Here is a 15,183-nt window from a genome sequence, read left to right on the forward strand (position 1 = left end):
ATTACATTACCCATTTTGTAATGGCACCCCTTTATGCCCAGGGTGCCATTACAAAAGATGAGTGCGGAAAAGTGGGGGATTAGCTCAAATGGTAGAGCGCTCGCTTAGCATGTGAGAGGTAGCGGGATCGATGCCCGCATTCTCCAGTGGCTTCTTCTTCTTTTAAATGAAGGGTGCTTAGACTGTATGTTGCATGTCTGTATTTTATGTAATAAATGTAACCTTGTGTATTTTACTGTCTTTTTACTGCCATGTGCTTAATGGAGTTTTGCATCTGTCCTTGGAGATAATTGGATTACTTCCCAATTATCTCCAGGATAGAAGACTCTGTGGAACAGGGTGCCATTACAAAAGATGAGAGCGGAATAGTGGGGGATTAGCTCAAATGGTAGAGTGCTCGCTTAGCATGTGAGAGGTAGCGGGATCGATGCTTCTTCTTTTAAATGAAGGGTGCTTAGTTGAACTTTTTGTTTACCTGGATGTCATTGCCACAGCAGCATGTTGCAAAATGTTTAACTGCTTACCTGATTCTTCAAAAATGTCCTACTTTGAAATTGAGTGAACTCACAAATTACCTTCGATAGCTCAGCTGGTAGAGCGGAGGACTGTAGTTGGTATATGATAGCAATCCTTAGGTCGCTGGTTCAATTCTGGCTCGAAGGACATTTGCTTTTCTCTCTTGTAGAGCAGAGGACTGTATGTTGCATGTCTGTATTTTATGTAATAAATGTAACCTTGTGTATTTTACTGTCTTTTTACTGCCATGTGCTTAATGGAGTTTTGCATCTGTCCTTGGAGATAATTGGATTACTTCCCAATTATCTCCAGGATAGAAGACTCTGTGGAACTGGTTTTGGGCAGAAAAGCCATGCTTCATTTGGTCACAAAGGACTACGATCTATCTTTTGAACCACTGGACCAATTTGTATGATTCTGACCTATGTTTGTATTTGGAGTATGCTGATTCTGAAAATGTAAGTTTTATGTGAATGTGATGCATACTTTTAAAGTTATGAATAATGTGGAAAAACTGTATTTCTCTGCTTGTGATAATTACATTACCCATTTTGTAATGGAACCCCTTTATGCCCAGGGTGCCATTACAAAAGATGAGTGCGGAAAAGTGGGGGATTAGCTCAAATGGTAGAGCGCTCGCTTAGCATGTGAGAGGTAGCGGGATCGATGCCCGCATTCTCCAGTGGCTTCTTCTTCTTTTAAATAAAGGGTGCTTAGACTGTATGTTGCATGTCTGTATTTTATGTAATAAATGTAACCTTGTGTATTTTACTGTCTTTTTACTGCCATGTGCTTAATGGAGTTTTGCATCTGTCCTTGGAGATAATTGGATTACTTCCCAATTATCTCCAGGATAGAAGACTCTGTGGAACTGGTTTTGGGCAGAAAAGCCATGCTTCATTTGGTCACAAAGGACTACGATCTATCTTTTGAACCACTGGACCAATTTGTATGATTTTGACGTATGTTTGTATTTGGAGTATGCTGATTCTGAAAATGTAAGTTTTATGTGAATGTGATGCATACTTTTAAAGTTATGAATAATGTGGAAAAACTGTATTTCTCTGCTTGTGATAATTACATTACCCATTTTGTAATGGCACCCCTTTATGCCCAGGGTGCCATTACAAAAGATGAGAGCGGAATACTGGGGGATTAGCTCAAATGGTAGAGTGCTCGCTTAGCATGTGAGAGGTAGCGGGATCGATGCTTCTTCTTTTAAATGAAGGGTGCTTAGTTGAACTTTTTGTTTACCTGGATGTCATTGCCACAGCAGCATGTTGCAAAATGTTTAACTGCTTACCTGATTCTTCAAAAATGTCCTACTTTGACATTGAGTGAACTCACAAATTACCTTCGATAGCTCAGCTGGTAGAGCGGAGGACTGTAGTTGGTATATGATAGCAATCCTTAGGTCGCTGGTTCAATTCTGGCTCGAAGGACATTTGCTTTTCTCTCTTGTAGAGCAGAGGACTGTATGTTGCATGTCTGTATTTTATGTAATAAATGTAACCTTGTGTATTTTACTGTCTTTTTACTGCCATGTGCTTAATGGAGTTTTGCATCTGTCCTTGGAGATAATTGGATTACTTCCCAATTATCTCCAGGATAGAAGACTCTGTGGAACTGGTTTTGGGCAGAAAAGCCATGCTTCATTTGGTCACAAAGGACTACGATCTATCTTTTGAACCACTGGACCAATTTGTATGATTCTGACCTATGTTTGTATTTGGAGTATGCTGATTCTGAAAATGTAAGTTTTATGTGAATGTGATGCATACTTTTAAAGTTATGAATAATGTGGAAAAACTGTATTTCTCTGCTTGTGATAATTACATTACCCATTTTGTAATGGAACCCCTTTATGCCCAGGGTGCCATTACAAAAGATGAGTGCGGAAAAGTGGGGGATTAGCTCAAATGGTAGAGCGCTCGCTTAGCATGTGAGAGGTAGCGGGATCGATACCCGCATTCTCCAGTGGCTTCTTCTTCTTTTAAATAAAGGGTGCTTAGACTGTATGTTGCATGTCTGTATTTTATGTAATAAATGTAACCTTGTGTATTTTACTGTCTTTTTACTGCCATGTGCTTAATGGAGTTTTGCATCTGTCCTTGGAGATAATTGGATTACTTCCCAATTATCTCCAGGATAGAAGACTCTGTGGAACTGGTTTTGGGCAGAAAAGCCATGCTTCATTTGGTCACAAAGGACTACGATCTATCTTTTGAACCACTGGACCAATTTGTATGATTTTGACGTATGTTTGTATTTGGAGTATGCTGATTCTGAAAATGTAAGTTTTATGTGAATGTGATGCATACTTTTAAAGTTATGAATAATGTGGAAAAACTGTATTTCTCTGCTTGTGATAATTACATTACCCATTTTGTAATGGCACCCCTTTATGCCCAGGGTGCCATTACAAAAGATGAGAGCGGAATACTGGGGGATTAGCTCAAATGGTAGAGTGCTCGCTTAGCATGTGAGAGGTAGCGGGATCGATGCTTCTTCTTTTAAATGAAGGGTGCTTAGTTGAACTTTTTGTTTACCTGGATGTCATTGCCACAGCAGCATGTTGCAAAATGTTTAACTGCTTACCTGATTCTTCAAAAATGTCCTACTTTGACATTGAGTGAACTCACAAATTACCTTCGATAGCTCAGCTGGTAGAGCGGAGGACTGTAGTTGGTATATGATAGCAATCCTTAGGTCGCTGGTTCAATTCTGGCTCGAAGGACATGTGTTTTTCTCTCTTGTAGAGCAGAGGACTGTATGTTGCATGTCTGTATTTTATGTAATAAATGTAACCTTGTGTATTTTACTGTCTTTTTACTGCCATGTGCTTAATGGAGTTTTGCATCTGTCCTTGGAGATAATTGGATTACTTCCCAATTATCTCCAGGATAGAAGACTCTGTGGAACTGGTTTTGGGCAGAAAAGCCATGCTTCATTTGGTCACAAAGGACTACGATCTATCTTTTGAACCACTGGACCAATTTGTATGATTCTGACCTATGTTTGTATTTGGAGTATGCTGATTCTGAAAATGTAAGTTTTATGTGAATGTGATGCATACTTTTAAAGTTATGAATAATGTGGAAAAACTGTATTTCTCTGCTTGTGATAATTACATTACCCATTTTGTAATGGCACCCCTTTATGCCCAGGGTGCCATTACAAAAGATGAGTGCGGAAAAGTGGGGGATTAGCTCAAATGGTAGAGCGCTCGCTTAGCATGTGAGAGGTAGCGGGATCGATGCCCGCATTCTCCAGTGGCTTCTTCTTCTTTTAAATGAAGGGTGCTTAGACTGTATGTTGCATGTCTGTATTTTATGTAATAAATGTAACCTTGTGTATTTTACTGTCTTTTTACTGCCATGTGCTTAATGGAGTTTTGCATCTGTCCTTGGAGATAATTGGATTACTTCCCAATTATCTCCAGGATAGAAGACTCTGTGGAACTGGTTTTGGGCAGAAAAGCCATGCTTCATTTGGTCACAAAGGACTACGATCTATCTTTTGAACCACTGGACCAATTTGTATGATTTTGACGTATGTTTGTATTTGGAGTATGCTGATTCTGAAAATGTAAGTTTTATGTGAATGTGATGCATACTTTTAAAGTTATGAATAATGTGGAAAAACTGTATTTCTCTGCTTGTGATAATTACATTACCCATTTTGTAATGGCACCCCTTTATGCCCAGGGTGCCATTACAAAAGATGAGAGCGGAATAGTGGGGGATTAGCTCAAATGGTAGAGTGCTCGCTTAGCATGTGAGAGGTAGCGGGATCGATGCTTCTTCTTTTAAATGAAGGGTGCTTAGTTGAACTTTTTGTTTACCTGGATGTCATTGCCACAGCAGCATGTTGCAAAATGTTTAACTGCTTACCTGATTCTTCAAAAATGTCCTACTTTGACATTGAGTGAACTCACAAATTACCTTCGATAGCTCAGCTGGTAGAGCGGAGGACTGTAGTTGGTATATGATAGCAATACTTAGGTCGCTGGTTCAATTCTGGCTCGAAGGACATGTGTTTTTCTCTCTTGTAGAGCAGAGGACTGTATGTTGCATGTCTGTATTTTATGTAATAAATATAACCTTGTGTATTTTACTGTCTTTTTACTGCCATGTGCTTAATGGAGTTTTGCATCTGTCCTTGGAGATAATTGGATTACTTCCCAATTATCTCCAGGATAGAAGACTCTGTGGAACTGGTTTTGGGCAGAAAAGCCATGCTTCATTTGGTCACAAAGGACTACGATCTATCTTTTGAACCACTGGACCAATTTGTATGATTCTGACCTATGTTTGTATTTGGAGTATGCTGATTCTGAAAATGTAAGTTTTATGTGAATGTGATGCATACTTTTAAAGTTATGAATAATGTGGAAAAACTGTATTTCTCTGCTTGTGATAATTACATTACCCATTTTGTAATGGCACCCCTTTATGCCCAGGGTGCCATTACAAAAGATGAGAGCGGAATAGTGGGGGATTAGCTCAAATGGTAGAGTGCTCGCTTAGCATGTGAGAGGTAACGGGATCGATGCTTCTTCTTTTAAATGAAGGGTGCTTAGTTGAACTTTTTGTTTACCTGGATGTCATTGCCACAGCAGCATGTTGCAAAATGTTTAACTGCTTACCTGATTCTTCAAAAATGTCCTACTTTGACATTGAGTGAACTCACAAATTACCTTCGATAGCTCAGCTGGTAGAGCGGAGGACTGTAGTTGGTATATGATAGCAATACTTAGGTCGCTGGTTCAATTCTGGCTCGAAGGACATGTGTTTTTCTCTCTTGTAGAGCAGAGGACTGTATGTTGCATGTCTGTATTTTATGTAATAAATATAACCTTGTGTATTTTACTGTCTTTTTACTGCCATGTGCTTAATGGAGTTTTGCATCTGTCCTTGGAGATAATTGGATTACTTCCCAATTATCTCCAGGATAGAAGACTCTGTGGAACTGGTTTTGGGCAGAAAAGCCATGCTTCATTTGGTCACAAAGGACTACGATCTATCTTTTGAACCACTGGACCCATTTGTATGATTCTGACCTATGTTTGTATTTGGAGTATGCTGATTCTGAAAATGTAAGTTTTATGTGAATGTGATGCATACTTTTAAAGTTATGAATAATGTGGAAAAACTGTATTTCTCTGCTTGTGATAATTACATTACCCATTTTGTAATGGCACCCCTTTATGCCCAGGGTGCCATTACAAAAGATGAGAGCGGAATAGTGGGGGATTAGCTCAAATGGTAGAGTGCTCGCTTAGCATGTGAGAGGTAGCGGGATCGATGCTTCTTCTTTTAAATGAAGGGTGCTTAGTTGAACTTTTTGTTTACCTGGATGTCATTGCCACAGCAGCATGTTGCAAAATGTTTAACTGCTTACCTGATTCTTCAAAAATGTCCTACTTTGACATTGAGTGAACTCACAAATTACCTTCGATAGCTCAGCTGGTAGAGCGGAGGACTGTAGTTGGTATATGATAGCAATGCTTAGGTCGCTGGTTCAATTCTGGCTCGAAGGACATGTGTTTTTCTCTCTTGTAGAGCAGAGGACTGTATGTTGCATGTCTGTATTTTATGTAATAAATATAACCTTGTGTATTTTACTGTCTTTTTACTGCCATGTGCTTAATGCAGTTTTGCATCTGTCCTTGGAGATAATTGGATTACTTCCCAATTATCTCCAGGATAGAAGACTCTGTGGAACTGGTTTTGGGCAGAAAAGCCATGCTTCATTTGGTCACAAAGGACTACGATCTATCTTTTGAACCACTGGACCAATTTGTATGATTCTGACCTATGTTTGTATTTGGAGTATGCTGATTCTGAAAATGTAAGTTTTATGTGAATGTGATGCATACTTTTAAAGTTATGAATAATGTGGAAAAACTGTATTTCTCTGCTTGTGATAATTACATTACCCATTTTGTAATGGCACCCCTTTATGCCCAGGGTGCCATTACAAAAGATGAGAGCGGAAAAGTGGGGGATTAGCTCAAATGGTAGAGTGCTCGCTTAGCATGTGAGATTTAGCGGGATCGATGCTTTTTCTTTTAAATGAAGGGTGCTTAGTTGAACTTTTTGTTTACCTGGATGTCATTGCCACAGCAGCATGTTGCAAAATGTTTAACTGCTTACCTGATTCTTCAAAAATGTCCTACTTTGACATTGAGTGAACTCACGAATTACCTTCGATAGCTCAGCTGGTAGAGCGGAGGACTGTAGTTGGTATATGATAGCAATCCTTAGGTCGCTGGTTCAATTCCGGCTCGAAGGACATTTGCTTTTCTCTCTTGTAGAGCAGAGGACTGTATGTTGCATGTCTGTATTTTATGTAATAAATGTAACCTTGTGTATTTTACTGTCTTTTTACTGCCATGTGCTTAATGGAGTTTTGCATCTGTCCTTGGAGATAATTGGATTACTTCCCAATTATCTCCAGGATAGAAGACTCTGTGGAACTGGTTTTGGGCAGAAAAGCCATGCTTCATTTGGTCACAAAGGACTACGATCTATCTTTTGAACCACTGGACCAATTTGTATGATTCTGACCTATGTTTGTATTTGGAGTATGCTGATTCTGAAAATGTAAGTTTTATGTGAATGTGATGCATACTTTTAAAGTTATGAATAATGTGGAAAAACTGTATTTCTCTGCTTGTGATAATTACATTACCCATTTTGTAATGGCACCCCTTTATGCCCAGGGTGCCATTACAAAAGATGAGAGCGGAAAAGTGGGGGATTAGCTCAAATGGTAGAGTGCTCGCTTAGCATGTGAGAGGTAGCGGGATCGATGCTTTTTCTTTTAAATGAAGGGTGCTTAGTTGAACTTTTTGTTTACCTGGATGTCATTGCCACAGCAGCATGTTGCAAAATGTTTAACTGCTTACCTGATTCTTCAAAAATGTCCTACTTTGACATTGAGTGAACTCACGAATTACCTTCGATAGCTCAGCTGGTAGAGCGGAGGACTGTAGTTAGTATATGATAGCAATCATTAGGTTGCTGGTTCAATTCCGGCTCGAAGGACATTTGCTTTTCTCTCTTGTAGAGCAGAGGACTGTATGTTGCATGTCTGTATTTTATGTAATAAATGTAACCTTGTGTATTTTACTGTCTTTTTACTGCCATGTGCTTAATGGAGTTTTGCATCTGTCCTTGGAGATAATTGGATTACTTCCCAATTATCTCCAGGATAGAAGACTCTGTGGAACTGGTTTTGGGCAGAAAAGCCATGCTTCATTTGGTCACAAAGGACTACGATCTATCTTTTGAACCACTGGACCAATTTGTATGATTCTGACCTATGTTTGTATTTGGAGTATGCTGATTCTGAAAATGTAAGTTTTATGTGAATGTGATGCATACTTTTAAAGTTATGAATAATGTGGAAAAACTGTATTTCTCTGCTTGTGATAATTACATTACCCATTTTGTAATGGCACCCCTTTATGCCCAGGGTGCCATTACAAAAGATGAGTGCGGAAAAGTGGGGGATTAGCTCAAATGGTAGAGCGCTCGCTTAGCATGTGAGAGGTAGCGGGATCGATGCCCGCATTCTCCAGTGGCTTCTTCTTCTTTTAAATGAAGGGTGCTTAGACTGTATGTTGCATGTCTGTATTTTATGTAATAAATGTAACCTTGTGTATTTTACTGTCTTTTTACTGCCATGTGCTTAATGGAGTTTTGCATCTGTCCTTGGAGATAATTGGATTACTTCCCAATTATCTCCAGGATAGAAGACTCTGTGGAACTGGTTTTGGGCAGAAAAGCCATGCTTCATTTGGTCACAAAGGACTACGATCTATCTTTTGAACCACTGGACCAATTTGTATGATTTTGACGTATGTTTGTATTTGGAGTATGCTGATTCTGAAAATGTAAGTTTTATGTGAATGTGATGCATACTTTTAAAGTTATGAATAATGTGGAAAAACTGTATTTCTCTGCTTGTGATAATTACATTACCCATTTTGTAATGGCACCCCTTTATGCCCAGGGTGCCATTACAAAAGATGAGAGCGGAATAGTGGGGGATTAGCTCAAATGGTAGAGTGCTCGCTTAGCATGTGAGAGGTAGCGGGATCGATGCTTCTTCTTTTAAATGAAGTGTGCTTAGTTGAACTTTTTGTTTACCTGGATGTCATTGCCACAGCAGCATGTTGCAATATGTTTAACTGCTTACCTGATTCTTCAAAAATGTCCTACTTTGACATTGAGTGAACTCACAAATTACCTTCGATAGCTCAGCTGGTAGAGCGGAGGACTGTAGTTGGTATATGATAGCAATACTTAAGTCGCTGGTTCAATTCTGGCTCGAAGGACATGTGTTTTTCTCTCTTGTAGAGCAGAGGACTGTATGTTGCATGTCTGTATTTTATGTAATAAATATAACCTTGTGTATTTTACTGTCTTTTTACTGCCATGTGCTTAATGGAGTTTTGCATCTGTCCTTGGAGATAATTGGATTACTTCCCAATTATCTCCAGGATAGAAGACTCTGTGGAACTGGTTTTGGGCAGAAAAGCCATGCTTCATTTGGTCACAAAGGACTACGATCTATCTTTTGAACCACTGGACCAATTTGTATGATTCTGACCTATGTTTGTATTTGGAGTATGCTGATTCTGAAAATGTAAGTTTTATGTGAATGTGATGCATACTTTTAAAGTTATGAATAATGTGGAAAAACTGTATTTCTCTGCTTGTGATAATTACATTACCCATTTTGTAATGGCACCCCTTTATGCCCAGGGTGCCATTACAAAAGATGAGAGCGGAATAGTGGGGGATTAGCTCAAATGGTAGAGTGCTCGCTTAGCATGTGAGAGGTAGCGGGATCGATGCTTCTTCTTTTAAATGAAGGGTGCTTAGTTGAACTTTTTGTTTACCTGGATGTCATTGCCACAGCAGCATGTTGCAAAATGTTTAACTGCTTACCTGATTCTTCAAAAATGTCCTACTTTGACATTGAGTGAACTCACAAATTACCTTCGATAGCTCAGCCGGTAGAGCGGAGGTCTGTAGTTGGTATATGATAGCAATACTTAGGTCGCTGGTTCAATTCTGGCTCGAAGGACATGTGTTTTTTTCTCTTGTAGAGCAGAGGACTGTATGTTGCATGTCTGTATTTTATGTAATAAATATAACCTTGTGTATTTTACTGTCTTTTTACTGCCATGTGCTTAATGGAGTTTTGCATCTGTCCTTGGAGATAATTGGATTACTTCCCAATTATCTCCAGGATAGAAGACTCTGTGGAACTGGTTTTGGGCAGAAAAGCCATGCTTCATTTGGTCACAAAGGACTACGATCTATCTTTTGAACCACTGGACCCATTTGTATGATTCTGACCTATGTTTGTATTTGGAGTATGCTGATTCTGAAAATGTAAGTTTTATGTGAATGTGATGCATACTTTTAAAGTTATGAATAATGTGGAAAAACTGTATTTCTCTGCTTGTGATAATTACATTACCCATTTTGTAATGGCACCCCTTTATGCCCAGGGTGCCATTACAAAAGATGAGAGCGGAATAGTGGGGGATTAGCTCAAATGGTAGAGTGCTCGCTTAGCATGTGAGAGGTAGCGGGAACGATGCTTCTTCTTTTAAATGAAGGGTGCTTAGTTGAACTTTTTGTTTACCTGGATGTCATTGCCACAGCAGCATGTTGCAAAATGTTTAACTGCTTACCTGATTCTTCAAAAATGTCCTACTTTGACATTGAGTGAACTCACAAATTACCTTCGATAGCTCAGCTGGTAGAGCGGAGGACTGTAGTTGGTATATGATAGCAATGCTTAGGTCGCTGGTTCAATTCTGGCTCGAAGGACATGTGTTTTTCTCTCTTGTAGAGCAGAGGACTGTATGTTGCATGTCTGTATTTTATGTAATAAATATAACCTTGTGTATTTTACTGTCTTTTTACTGCCATGTGCTTAATGGAGTTTTGCATCTGTCCTTGGAGATAATTGGATTACTTCCCAATTATCTCCAGGATAGAAGACTCTGTGGAACTGGTTTTGGGCAGAAAAGCCATGCTTCATTTGGTCACAAAGGACTATGATCTATCTTTTGAACCACTGGACCAATTTGTATGATTCTGACCTATGTTTGTATTTGGAGTATGCTGATTCTGAAAATGTAAGTTTTATGTGAATGTGATGCATACTTTTAAAGTTATGAATAATGTGGAAAAACTGTATTTCTCTGCTTGTGATAATTACATTACCCATTTTGTAATGGCACCCCTTTATGCCCAGGGTGCCATTACAAAAGATGAGAGCGGAAAAGTGGGGGATTAGCTCAAATGGTAGAGTGCTCGCTTAGCATGTGAGAGGTAGCGGGATCGATGCTTTTTCTTTTAAATGAAGGGTGCTTAGTTGAACTTTTTGTTTACCTGGATGTCATTGCCACAGCAGCATGTTGCAAAATGTTTAACTGCTTACCTGATTCTTCAAAAATGTCCTACTTTGACATTGAGTGAACTCACGAATTACCTTCGATAGCTCAGCTGGTAGAGCGGAGGACTGTAGTTAGTATATGATAGCAATCCTTAGGTTGCTGGTTCAATTCCGGCTCGAAGGACATTTGCTTTTCTCTCTTGTAGAGCAGAGGACTGTATGTTGCATGTCTGTATTTTATGTAATAAATATAACCTTGTGTATTTTACTGTCTTTTTACTGCCATGTGCTTAATGGAGTTTTGCATCTGTCCTTGGAGATAATTGGATTACTTCCCAATTATCTCCAGGATAGAAGACTCTGTGGAACTGGTTTTGGGCAGAAAAGCCATGCTTCATTTGGTCACAAAGGACTATGATCTATCTTTTGAACCACTGGACCAATTTGTATGATTCTGACCTATGTTTGTATTTGGAGTATGCTGATTCTGAAAATGTAAGTTTTATGTGAATGTGATGCATACTTTTAAAGTTATGAATAATGTGGAAAAACTGTATTTCTCTGCTTGTGATAATTACATTACCCATTTTGTAATGGCACCCCTTTATGCCCAGGGTGCCATTACAAAAGATGAGAGCGGAAAAGTGGGGGATTAGCTCAAATGGTAGAGTGCTCGCTTAGCATGTGAGAGGTAGCGGGATCGATGCTTTTTCTTTTAAATGAAGGGTGCTTAGTTGAACTTTTTGTTTACCTGGATGTCATTGCCACAGCAGCATGTTGCAAAATGTTTAACTGCTTACCTGATTCTTCAAAAATGTCCTACTTTGACATTGAGTGAACTCACGAATTACCTTCGATAGCTCAGCTGGTAGAGCGGAGGACTGTAGTTAGTATATGATAGCAATCCTTAGGTTGCTGGTTCAATTCCGGCTCGAAGGACATTTGCTTTTCTCTCTTGTAGAGCAGAGGACTGTATGTTGCATGTCTGTATTTTATGTAATAAATGTAACCTTGTGTATTTTACTGTCTTTTTACTGCCATGTGCTTAATGGAGTTTTGCATCTGTCCTTGGAGATAATTGGATTACTTCCCAATTATCTCCAGGATAGAAGACTCTGTGGAACTGGTTTTGGGCAGAAAAGCCATGCTTCATTTGGTCACAAAGGACTATGATCTATCTTTTGAACCACTGGACCAATTTGTATGATTCTGACCTATGTTTGTATTTGGAGTATGCTGATTCTGAAAATGTAAGTTTTATGTGAATGTGATGCATACTTTTAAAGTTATGAATAATGTGGAAAAACTGTATTTCTCTGCTTGTGATAATTACATTACCCATTTTGTAATGGCACCCCTTTATGCCCAGGGTGCCATTACAAAAGATGAGAGCGGAAAAGTGGGGGATTAGCTCAAATGGTAGAGTGCTCGCTTAGCATGTGAGAGGTAGCGGGATCGATGCTTTTTCTTTTAAATGAAGGGTGCTTAGTTGAACTTTTTGTTTACCTGGATGTCATTGCCACAGCAGCATGTTGCAAAATGTTTAACTGCTTACCTGATTCTTCAAAAATGTCCTACTTTGACATTGAGTGAACTCACGAATTACCTTCGATAGCTCAGCTGGTAGAGCGGAGGACTGTAGTTGGTATATGATAGCAATCCTTAGGTCGCTGGTTCAATTCCGGCTCGAGGGACATTTGCTTTTCTCTCTTGTAGAGCAGAGGACTGTATGTTGCATGTCTGTATTTTATGTAATAAATGTAACCTTGTGTATTTTACTGTCTTTTTACTGCCATGTGCTTAATGGAGTTTTGCATCTGTCCTTGGAGATAATTGGATTACTTCCCAATTATCTCCAGGATAGAAGACTCTGTGGAACTGGTTTTGGGCAGAAAAGCCATGCTTCATTTGGTCACAAAGGACTATGATCTATCTTTTGAACCACTGGACCAATTTGTATGATTCTGACCTATGTTTGTATTTGGAGTATGCTGATTCTGAAAATGTAAGTTTTATGTGAATGTGATGCATACTTTTAAAGTTATGAATAATGTGGAAAAACTGTATTTCTCTGCTTGTGATAATTACATTACCCATTTTGTAATGGCACCCCTTTATGCCCAGGGTGCCATTACAAAAGATGAGAGCGGAAAAGTGGGGGATTAGCTCAAATGGTAGAGTGCTCGCTTAGCATGTGAGAGGTAGCGGGATCGATGCTTTTTCTTTTAAATGAAGGGTGCTTAGTTGAACTTTTTGTTTACCTGGATGTCATTGCCACAGCAGCATGTTGCAAAATGTTTAACTGCTTACCTGATTCTTCAAAAATGTCCTACTTTGACATTGAGTGAACTCACGAATTACCTTCGATAGCTCAGCTGGTAGAGCGGAGGACTGTAGTTAGTATATGATAGCAATCCTTAGGTTGCTGGTTCAATTCCGGCTCGAAGGACATTTGCTTTTCTCTCTTGTAGAGCAGAGGACTGTATGTTGCATGTCTGTATTTTATGTAATAAATGTAACCTTGTGTATTTTACTGTCTTTTTACTGCCATGTGCTTAATGGAGTTTTGCATCTGTCCTTGGAGATAATTGGATTACTTCCCAATTATCTCCAGGATAGAAGACTCTGTGGAACTGGTTTTGGGCAGAAAAGCCATGCTTCATTTGGTCACAAAGGACTACGATCTATCTTTTGAACCACTGGACCAATTTGTATGATTCTGACCTATGTTTGTATTTGGAGTATGCTGATTCTGAAAATGTAAGTTTTATGTGAATGTGATGCATACTTTTAAAGTTATGAATAATGTGGAAAAACTGTATTTCTCTGCTTGTGATAATTACATTACCCATTTTGTAATGGCACCCCTTTATGCCCAGGGTGCCATTACAAAAGATGAGAGCGGAATAGTGGGGGATTAGCTCAAATGGTAGAGTGCTCGCTTAGCATGTGAGAGGTAGCGGGATCGATGCTTCTTCTTTTAAATGAAGGGTGCTTAGTTGAACTTTTTGTTTACCTGGATGTCATTGCCACAGCAGCATGTTGCAAAATGTTTAACTGCTTACCTGATTCTTCAAAAATGTCCTACTTTGACATTGAGTGAACTCACAAATTACCTTCGATAGCTCAGCTGGTAGAGCGGAGGACTGTAGTTGGTATATGATAGCAATACTTAGGTCGCTGGTTCAATTCTGGCTCGAAGGACATGTGTTTTTCTCTCTTGTAGAGCAGAGGACTGTATGTTGCATGTCTGTATTTTATGTAATAAATATAACCTTGTGTATTTTACTGTCTTTTTACTGCCATGTGCTTAATGGAGTTTTGCATCTGTCCTTGGAGATAATTGGATTACTTCCCAATTATCTCCAGGATAGAAGACTCTGTGGAACTGGTTTTGGGCAGAAAAGCCATGCTTCATTTGGTCACAAAGGACTACGATCTATCTTTTGAACCACTGGACCAATTTGTATGATTCTGACCTATGTTTGTATTTGGAGTATGCTGATTCTGAAAATGTAAGTTTTATGTGAATGTGATGCATACTTTTAAAGTTATGAATAATGTGGAAAAACTGTATTTCTCTGCTTGTGATAATTACATTACCCATTTTGTAATGGCACCCCTTTATGCCCAGGGTGCCATTACAAAAGATGAGAGCGGAATAGTGGGGGATTAGCTCAAATGGTAGAGTGCTCGCTTAGCATGTGAGAGGTAGCGGGATCGATGCTTCTTCTTTTAAATGAAGGGTGCTTAGTTGAACTTTTTGTTTACCTGGATGTCATTGCCACAGCAGCATGTTGCAAAATGTTTAACTGCTTACCTGATTCTTCAAAAATGTCCTACTTTGACATTGAGTGAACTCACAAATTAACTTCGATAGCTCAGCTGGTAGAGCGGAGGACTGTAGTTGGTATATGATAGCAATACTTAGGTCGCTGGTTCAATTCTGGCTCGAAGGACATGTGTTTTTCTCTCTTGTAGAGCAGAGGACTGTATGTTGCATGTCTGTATTTTATGTAATAAATATAACCTTGTGTATTTTACTGTCTTTTTACTGCCATGTGCTTAATGGAGTTTTGCATCTGTCCTTGGAGATAATTGGATTACTTCCCAATTATCTCCAGGATAGAAGACTCTGTGGAACTGGTTTAGCTCAAATGGTAGAGTGCTCGCTTAGCATGTGAGAGGTAGCGGGATCGATGCTTTTTCTTTTAAATGAAGGGTGCTTAGTTGAACTTT

At 39.1% G+C, this 15,183-nt stretch overlaps 1 non-coding gene across 1 annotated transcript; it reads left to right on the top strand.

Moving 5' to 3' along the window:
• Nucleotides 1–2,420: 2,420 nt before the first annotated feature.
• TRNAA-AGC (transfer RNA alanine (anticodon AGC)) lies at nucleotides 2,421–2,493 on the top strand. Its single transcript has one exon. It is a non-coding gene; the product is annotated as a tRNA-Ala (tRNA).
• The last annotated feature ends 12,690 nt before the right edge of the window (nucleotides 2,494–15,183 follow it).

Source organism: Pelobates fuscus, chromosome 4, assembly GCF_036172605.1.
Source record: "Pelobates fuscus isolate aPelFus1 chromosome 4, aPelFus1.pri, whole genome shotgun sequence".
NCBI lineage: Eukaryota > Metazoa > Chordata > Amphibia > Anura > Pelobatidae > Pelobates > Pelobates fuscus.